Below are 9813 nucleotides of genomic sequence, written 5' to 3'. Positions count from 1 at the left end.
GGACCAGAGTTATGTCACACATGTGCTGCCTCTCTTATCCTCCCATGCCTAGTCAGTCACTGTGGATGGATCACTGACAGTTAGTTGGCAGAAATCTAATTTTGAAGACATCCTGTATTTACAGTACAGTCCTCTCTCCTCTGTAGCCACAACTGAGTGACCCATCTACCCATTCAGTAAGGATCTACCACAGGGTTTGGTGGTGCTGTCTACCTGTGTGCTCTGCTCCTCCACACCGTGATCGTACTGACCCAGCCTCAGGGGGACTGCGGCCCAGCTGCTTAATATATATCATTCATGCCGTCGGGGATGGAGATGGAGGGAGAGGGATATCTTATTCAGTGCTTACCTGAGTGTCTACTAGCTCAATGGGGTGTAACACAAAGATGCAGAAACACAATCCAATCCATCCCTCCTCCGAGTCTGTCTCGTTAAGAGTGCGCGTGTCTGTTTGTGCGTGTGTGTGTGTGTGTGTGCGTGTGTGTGTGTGCGTGTGTGTGTGTCTGTTTGTGTGTCATTGCAGCACCACCACCACCACCACAGCAACCCCTGCTGGCATAGCATAGGTCCTGTTACTGATCTTTGATTAGACAGATAAATTACAGGCTAATTACAAACTACTCAGTTAAGGGTCTCTGTCGACATAAGGCTGTTCTCATGATGCCAAGCTGGATCATATTCATTAATGCACACCATTGCAAAACGTAGCAAAATGTTTTGCAACAGAAAACAAAAAAACGAGTGTTTCTTATTGGACAAGTTTAGGTAATCCCTGTTTCAGTCCGTTTTCTTCAGTTTGGGGCCTAATGAATACGACCCTGATATCAAATCTCAGATGCTGTTGATTGTTGATTCAAGAAACTTTGCTTTGAGTGTGCAAAATGGAAAACTATACATGCTTGACAAGAAATGCCCAATGTTTACAAAATAATCTTCAAAAGGCCCAGGAATACCAACATAATGGCCCTTTACACTCCACTCATTCTCTCACATCATATTAGTCAACTTTTTGCCCTATAAACACACAGTTGAAATAAAAAAAAGAGACAACTTTTTAAATAAAAACTTTAGCCTGAAGACTGTTTGTGGTGTTCCCCCCATTTGCTATTCACAGGGAAAGACCATAAGGGAGCAGTAACCTGGTTACCTCAGTAAAAGCGTCTGCTAAATGGCATATTATTATTATTATTATTATTAGTAACATGGGAACCTGTAGTAGCAAACACACGCACGCGCACACACACACACACACACACAAGGGGAAGCACAGGTGTCTGTTTCCACTGGCACGATGACCAAATGAAAAGATCCCATTTCCTTCTATGTGTGGCAGTTCGAGCTGCTTCCCAGCATTAGAGTAAAGTTAGACATAATGGATATTCAGATGTTGCCCATTTCAATTATCCACCCTCCACTCTGAGAAAATGTCAGGGGGCTACTTTTGCCCGAGCCCCCCTCCTCTCTCTCCCCAACCAGGAAGCCCAGCAATGTTTGTCCAATCTTAACAAGCTTTGCACTACCCACTGGGCTCTGATTCAGCACGAGACCCGGTTAAATCCAATTACACAGGAGTCAGAGAGGTTGATTTTCCCATTAGAGATGCCATGCTGAGAATGAAGGCTGGATGATAACACTCATCAGACCATTACTGCCAGGTCCCTCTCTCTCTTTCTCATTCTCTCTCTCTTTCTCATTCTCTCTCTCTTTCTCATTCTCTCTCTCTCTCCCATTCCCCCTATTCCTCTTTCTCTCTCGCTCTCTGTTTTTCTCTCTTTTTCTTTCTCTCATAGTCCATCATAGTAATGTTTTCCGAGCAGCGGAACGAGGGACGGGCCCCCGTCTTCAGTTCAGGTTCCAGCCTTGGAGTATAGGGTCAGCAATGTTACTTGCTCCCTGTATACAGTACATCGAAGGTAGTTCTTTACTTTCATAAAATGTTGGTCTCTCTCTTAGCTGAGGAAGCTATATGACATAAAAAAAAACTGTATTTCTTTCAACTTACAGTATGATTTCAGATGTATGTGTGAACAGCATTTCTCCCTATTCTATATACAGCACTGAATACATTCCAGCTGTGGCAATATAATTTACACACCTGCAAGATCCACAGTGCAGAAAAACAGGAATGCACAAAGGACAAGAGTGAAAAAGTGACCAAAAGTTATTTCCAACTTGGCCGACCTTGTACTATGGCCATTGCATTATGCCCTATTGGCCCTGGTCAAAAGTAGTGCGCTCTAAGGACACAGCCCATCTCTTTCAGAGGTCATAGACAAGGCTAAATACAGAGAACAATCTGGCAGCTTGACATTGACTTGTCCATGCCCCATCCATCCATCCCTCTGGAATACCCAGCGACTGCTGTGTCTTTTTCAAAGGACATATCAGGAAATCTTTTGGAGTTGAGGCAATGTCTAAAGCCGTCTTTCTGCGGAGATCACTCGTGAATGAGAATAATAATTTTTCTCCATTTTACCCTCTAAGCCCATGAAAATGACTGTCCTCCCAAAGAACACAGCTGATTGGTCTTGACCCTGGTCACACAAAGGTCAACCCCATTTACCACCTCTAAACCTGAAACATGAAGGGTGTGTGATCTCCCAATACAATAGCACTGTGACAGAGGAACTGAAGCAACCTTTTGATATCAGGTACAGTGGGGAAAATAGTATTTAGTCAGCCACCAATTGTGCAAGTCTCCCACTTAAAAAGATGAGAGAGGCCTGTAATTTTCATCATAGGTACACGTCAACTATGACAGACAAAATGAGGAAAAAAAATCCATTTTGACCCCACGGGGTGAGATCTTGCGTGGAGCCCCAGATTGAGGGAGATTATCAGTGGTCTTGTATGTCTTCCATTTCCTAATAATTGCTCCCACAGTTGATTTCTTCAAACCAAGCTGCTTACCTATTGCAGATTCAGTCTTCCCAGCCTGGTGCAGGTCTACAATTTTGTTTCTGGTGTCCTTTGACAGCTCTTTGGTCTTGGCCATAGTGGAGTTTGGAGTGTGACTGTTTGAGGTTGTGAACAGGTGTCTTTTATACTGATAACAAGTTCAAACAGATGCCATTAATACAGGTAACGAGTGGAGGACAGAGGAGCCTCTTAAAGAAGAAGTTACAGGTCTGTGAGAGCCAGAAATCTTGCTTGTTTGTAGGTGACCAAATACTTATTTTCCACCATAATTTGCAAATAAATTCATTAAAAATCCTACAATGTGATTTTCAGGAAAAAAAATTCTCAATATGTCTGTCATAGTTGACGTGTACCTATGATGAAAATTACAGGCCTCTCTCATCTTTTTAAGTGGGAGAACTTGCACAATTGGTGGCTGACTAAATACTTTTTTCCCCCACTGTATATGCAGCAGTCTCTCAGAGCACTGTCATTATCTGCCATGTCACATAAAAGAGGTGGCAACAAAACAATTAACCAGACTCTTGGAATTATCTGTCCGCACGACTTAGTATCTTGTTAGAAAGACTTGGTTTCTCGTTTGAATGACTTATTATCTTGTTCAAACTACTTAATTTTTATTTTGTAATTATGTCTCATTTGTTTTGCAGCGCCATTTGTGCTTATCAGACCGTTGCTGCAGCCATTCATTCACTGATTTCATCCATTGATATGATTATTCACTGACAGCCTAAAGCAGGGCTGCTTTTGAATGCCAGAGCATATAAGTGGGTGAGTGTGGAGCGAGGAGCGGAGTATAATTAGTCTGGAACGGCTGGAGCAGATGAAGAAAAGAAAAAAATCGGCCTTCTCTCCCGCTCCAATTTCGCTCCGGTAATGCTCAGACACAAGCTCTGGGCATTTTTGTTTCCTTTATCACTATTCTTTTAATTAGGCCTATTTGGTTGTATTTATTTAGCCTAGCCCACCCAAAGTACCCTATATCTAGTTTATATTCTACTTTCTACCACTAGGATATCTAGTTTTTATTGGAATAGAAACACCGTAATATTAATCAATATAATTAAGCTAATCATAAATAATAAAGGCCAGTATCAGCTTATTTTCATAAAGAAATTGAATAAATAATCTCAAACTGCAGCGGTCAAATTATTTGTGCACAGAAGCGAGCACCAACAAGATTCTTAAACAGAAAAACACACATGTGAAATCTTAATTACATAAAGGAATATTAGTGGGAAAATACCCAAAATATCAACAAGAGAATGGAGAATGGAAAATATTTGAAAAGCCTCAAATTGAAAAATACATTGAGATGAAGCTGCCACTGTGTGTGGATCACTATTTCTCAAAAACTCTGATATTTCTTAGTGTCTATTGTTCAAATTTTTTAGATTTCACTCCACACTTGCCCACTTACATGCTCTGGTATTCAAAAGCGGCCCTGCTTTAGGCTATCAAAAGGACTGTCAATGAATAATCATAGCAATGGATGGAATCAGTGAATGAATGGCTGCAGCATCGGTCTTACAAGCACAACTGGTGCTGCATGACAAATTAGGCCTAATTAGACAAAATAACTATTACGTTTTTTTAAATTACTAGGTCGTTCAAACAAGATACTAAGTCGTTCAAACGAGATACTAAGTCTTTCGAATTAAATACTAAGTTGCTTGAATGAGATACTAAGTCGTCCAGACGAGATAAGTCCAAGAGTCTACTTTTTCTTTTTTTGCCTTGGGCTTCAGGGCTTCCGTAGGGATTGAAACTGCAGGAGAGGATTTTGTTACAATCAAATAGCCTGTCCGAAAGAGTCACCCCTGAAGTTCAACCTCTTTGACTGTTTCCTCTCGGTCTGAAGCTAACAGATAGCTACCTGTGTTGGAGCAGTTCAAAGTCAAAGGTTTATGGCGGTCGTGAAGTGTCCTCCAGAGCCTACTCCAGGAGAACTTAATTGACAGTCCTGAAGGAGTCTATCTTTGCTCTCTCTAGACCATTTTAGAACTATAAAAAATATATATGTTTTTATTGTCACATAAACCAGGTTTGTTGTTTTACAGGGTCAGCCATAGTAGTAAGGCACCCCTGGAGCAAATTAGGGTTAAGTGCCTTGCTCAAGGGCACATCGACTGATTTGTCACGTTGTCGACTTGGGTATTCGAACCAGCAATCTTTCGGTTACTGGCACAACGCTCTAACCACTAGGTTACCTGCCGCCCTATAAGATAGAGAATATAAGATATAGAATGGATGGATGGACTAGCTGCAGTCACTTTGTTGTAACTCTTTTTGGTGTTTTTATCATTTTCATTATGTAGTATGAATATGAATATAATGTCATAATAGCATCTTGTAATGTCTAATTGTCCCCAAACGTTTAATTGGGTGTACTGCTAGAGTCTAGAGACCATGTCCGGTCACCCTTCACTTTTTTCACCTTAAATGGTCAGAGCTGACACTGATGTCGACCTACTGGAGTGTTCAGGATTTTTAGATACTCCAAAAACATGTCCATACATCAACAAATGTGTAGACTTCCATATGTGTTGGGTTCAGTGGTCACTTCTTGTGACTTGTGAAAAATCCCTTGAATGAAATAAATCCATGTCCTTATCACCAACTTCTTATTAGGTAGAAATCGGCAGCAACTGCCAAAAGCCACAAGGCCTTTGGTCCGAATGACCCCAAGTCTGAGGACAGCCCATCAGGTCAACCCTGGCCTAATCAGGAACAGAAAGGCTTTGGCTGCATGCTGGACTCTCCTGCTGCACTTTGGCTAAGCACTGATGACAGCTAGCTTCCTCTTTCTGGCCATGAGGTCACCCTGAGGGACACTCTGTCTCTGTCTCTCTGGCTGGGGTGCCGATTAGACGGGTGAAGTGACCTCCCTCTCCCTCTCCCTCTCCAAAGGACAGACAGGGGTGTGTTGGTAAACACTTGGGTGGAAGACAAAAACAGAGCTACCAAACACTGGTTGTTGCTCCTTTATAGAGGGAATCGTATTGTTTTCCCCATTATTCCTGAGAGAGAGGAATGTCATCACTGTGTTCACTGAACCACAGGGAGTCGTTTACTGGGACTTCCTTGACTGATGCAAACAGTGGTGACATTACTTGTTTAAGGGGATCTGGTGATCTGGGCCATATTCATAAATCCTGTCAGAGCAGGAGTTCTGATCTAGGGGCAGATCCCCCCTGTCCATGCAAGGCTGCTCTGAGGCACTTTAATAATATGGGACCAGGGCCTCTTTCCTGGTTGTGATGTAACTTAAGCATTACGATGATCATACCAGATACATAGTTATTTATGAGGCAACTTTTTTAAGTGTTTCCCAAACAAGCACGTAGAGAGAACGTTCGTGATGCTAAGTGCATTGTTAGACCATGTGTTGATACTGATAGGATCGAAAGAAAAGCAAGGGCTGGAGATGTAACATGCGTTTCCCAAAACACCACACAGAGAGGTCTCTACGTGCATCGTTGGAGCATATGTGTCGATACTGATAGGATCTAAAGAAAGTGAGTGATGCTCCAGTAACAGATTTCTCCATTAAAATCTTACCTTAACATTGTAATTATTTCACAATAGGTCTACTGACGTTGGATCAGCTCCTAGAGAGATATTACGACCTACTGCTGCAAATATTGAGGCGGCTTATTCTAATAATTACCCTATAATAATACACTAAATTAAGATTTGACACATCATTGCGCACGTTAGGCTACACATCATGAAATATATTGAGGAAAAAATTAGACAGTAGCCAAATACCAAAATAAAACTAAATTGAAAGAGCATGAAAATGTATATATGTATAAGCCTATAGCCTATACTGTAGGTAGGCTATTTATATTTTAATGCAATCATCTCGGTTTTCATTTTAAGCATATTTTTATCATTCGCTTGTTTGTAACAATTGCGAAGATATTGGCAACTTTGTATTTAAAATGAACTTCGTTGAGAAATTTCCGCGGTCACAGAGACGGATAAACACTGTGATTCTACGTTTAGCTGAGATCTTCTGTGTATAAAGTGACGCGGGAGGGCTAAAAAGCATCTAACGACGCATTTAGCTATTCTACGAGTGGTCTGAGGCAGGCGTTAGATTATGAGCGTTTTCAAGTGCAACGTTAATAACGATGGTTTTGGGAAACAGCTCGGAGATTTAATGATGCTTTTGGGAAACCAGGCCCTGGTTGATTGCCTTGGCTGTAGACAGTGCCTGTATGTCACACACTACAATCCTTTACCAGTATAATATATCTAATGTAATCACTTATTAAATCCTTTGAGAGTGCGAAGGGCATAGTCAAAAGGACACCAGCCTGTATTAAACACACAAGCAGAACTCGAAATATTTAGTTACAATCACATAATTTATATGTCAACATATTTTTTTCTGTCTCTTAACAGCAACAATATTATAAAATAGCCTGTAGTGATAAATAAACCATTATCATTTTACATATCTATCCCTAGAAAGACAATAGGATGGTCAGACTTTTTTATGACTAGACATGCATGAATCAGTGAAGGGGGTTGGGGTCCCTCGGCAAATAATCTAACTGGAGCCCTGTGAAGAATACAGTGGAAGCCCACAGGCTCTAGGACTTAAACGTTCTGAGTCTTTGGTGAAGGTCTTATTTTGTCAGTTACTTTCATGCATGTAATCATTGATTGTGTCTATTGTGACAGCGCGATTTACCATCTGTGGTGTCCCATGGGGTTGACACTGCTGTCACTGGCTCTATCCCCACAGATTTAGCGGAATGTATGTTAATTTCCAGTTGTGAATTTTACTTTTAGAGGTCTTTCAAATTCTATTTGTGTATATGAACGTGGTCAACAGATTTTAAATTTGGTAAACCCACAAAATAACAGTGAAGTAGCCTATAGGCCTAAACAAGGAAAACTTTTCCTCCTTTCCTTAACAGTTTTTACTCTATTTCTGGGATCTTATAGCCCGTAAGAGTCTATTGCTTCTATTTATTGTCACTTGAAGACGAAATACTGTCTGTGTCCCATAACACAGGTTGACCTCACCAGCGCAAATCTCCTCTGACAAGACAAGTGTAAACTTTGCCGCCCTGTTGTTTCCTGGGCTCCTACCTCCCATACGCGCCTCCCAGGCTATTTTTCCCGCTTTTGTGCAGAGAAAGACCCGGGTGCAGCAGCGGGGAAACAAATTGTCTGCAAACACTCGCCTAAAATGAACATTCATTCAGACGCTCACAAGTAGCGAGACACCATCACAGTCGAGGGTTTCTAATATATATATATATATATATATATATATATATATATATATATATATATACACTACCAGTCAAAAGTTTGGACACACCTACTCATTCAAGGGTTTTTCTTTATTTTTACTATTTTTTACATTGTAGAATAATAGTGAAGACATCAAAACTATGAAATAACACATATGGAATCATGTAGTAACCAAAAAAGTGTTAAACAAATCAAAATATATTTTATATTTCAGATAATTCAAAGTAGCCACCCTCTGCCTTGATGACAGCTTTGCACACTCTTGGCATTCTCTCAACCAGCTTCATGAGGTAGTCACCTGGAATGCATTTCAATTAACAGGTGTGCCTTGTTTTAAAGTTAATTTGTGGAATTTCTTTCCTTCTTAATGCGTTTGAGCCAATCAGTTGTGTTGTGACAAGGTAGGGGGGGTATACAGAAACACGAGCAATGGACATTAGACCGTTGGAAATTTGTCAGTTGGTCTGGAGTCCAAATTGGAGATTTTTGGTTCCAACCGCTGTGTCTTTGTGAGACGCGGTGTTGGTGAATGGATGATCTCCGCATGTGTAGTTCCCACCGTAAAGCATGGAGGAGGAGGTGTTATGGTGTGGGAGTGCTTTGCTGGTGATACTGTCTGTGATTTATTTAGAATCAAGGCACACTTAACCAGCATGGCTACCACAGCATTCTGCAGCGATACGCCATCCCATCTGGTTTGGGCTTAGTGGGACTATCATTTGTTTTTCAACAGGACAATGACCCAACACACCTCCAGGCTGTGTAAGGGCTATTTTACCAAGAAGGAGAGTGATGGAGTGCTGCATAAGATGACTTGGCCTCCACAATCCCCCAACCACAACCCAGTTGAGATGGTTTGGGATGAGTTGGACGGCAGAGTAAATAATAATAAATAATTAATCATTTAGCAGACGCTCTTATCCAGAGCGACTTACAGGAGCAATTAGGGTTAAGTGCCTTGCTCAAGGGCACATCAACAGATTTTTCACCTAGTCGGCTCAGGGATTAGAACCAGCGACCTTTCGGTTACTGGCACAACGCTCTTAACCACTAAGCTACCTGCAGCCAACAAGTGCTCAGCATATGTGGGAACTCTTTCAAGACCGTTGGAAAAGCATTCCAGGTGAAGCTGGTTGAGAGAATGCCAAGAGTGTGCAAAGCTGTCATAAAGGCAAAGGGTGGCTATTTGAAGAATCTCAAATATAAAATATATTTTGATTTGTTTAACATGTTTTTGGTTACTTCATGATTCCATATGTGTTATTTCATAGTTTTGATGTCTTCACTATTATTCTACAATGTAGAAAATAGTCAAAATAAAGAAAAACCCTTGAATGAATAGGTGTGTCCAAACTTTTGACTGGTACACAGTACCAGTCAAAAGTTTGGACACACCTATTCATTCAAGGGTTTTTCTTTATTTTGACTATTTTCTACATTGTTTTGGTCATGATCGATGCGCAGGTGCACTTTAGATGCGTCGCTAGACTACAATAGGCTACAAAACACTGCATCACTCTGCAAAGTCTTAATTGAAAATCATACTATCTAGTGCTGATTTTTAATTAAGACTTTGCAGAGTGATGCAGGGTTTTGTAGCCTATTGTAGTCTAGCGA

Source organism: Coregonus lavaretus (genome assembly GCF_964263955.1).
Source record: "Coregonus lavaretus genome assembly, chromosome: 17".
In the NCBI taxonomy this organism is placed as follows: Eukaryota; Metazoa; Chordata; class Actinopteri; order Salmoniformes; family Salmonidae; genus Coregonus; species Coregonus lavaretus.
The sequence above is the reverse complement of the archived record's forward strand: the minus strand, read 5'-3'. Positions refer to the sequence as shown.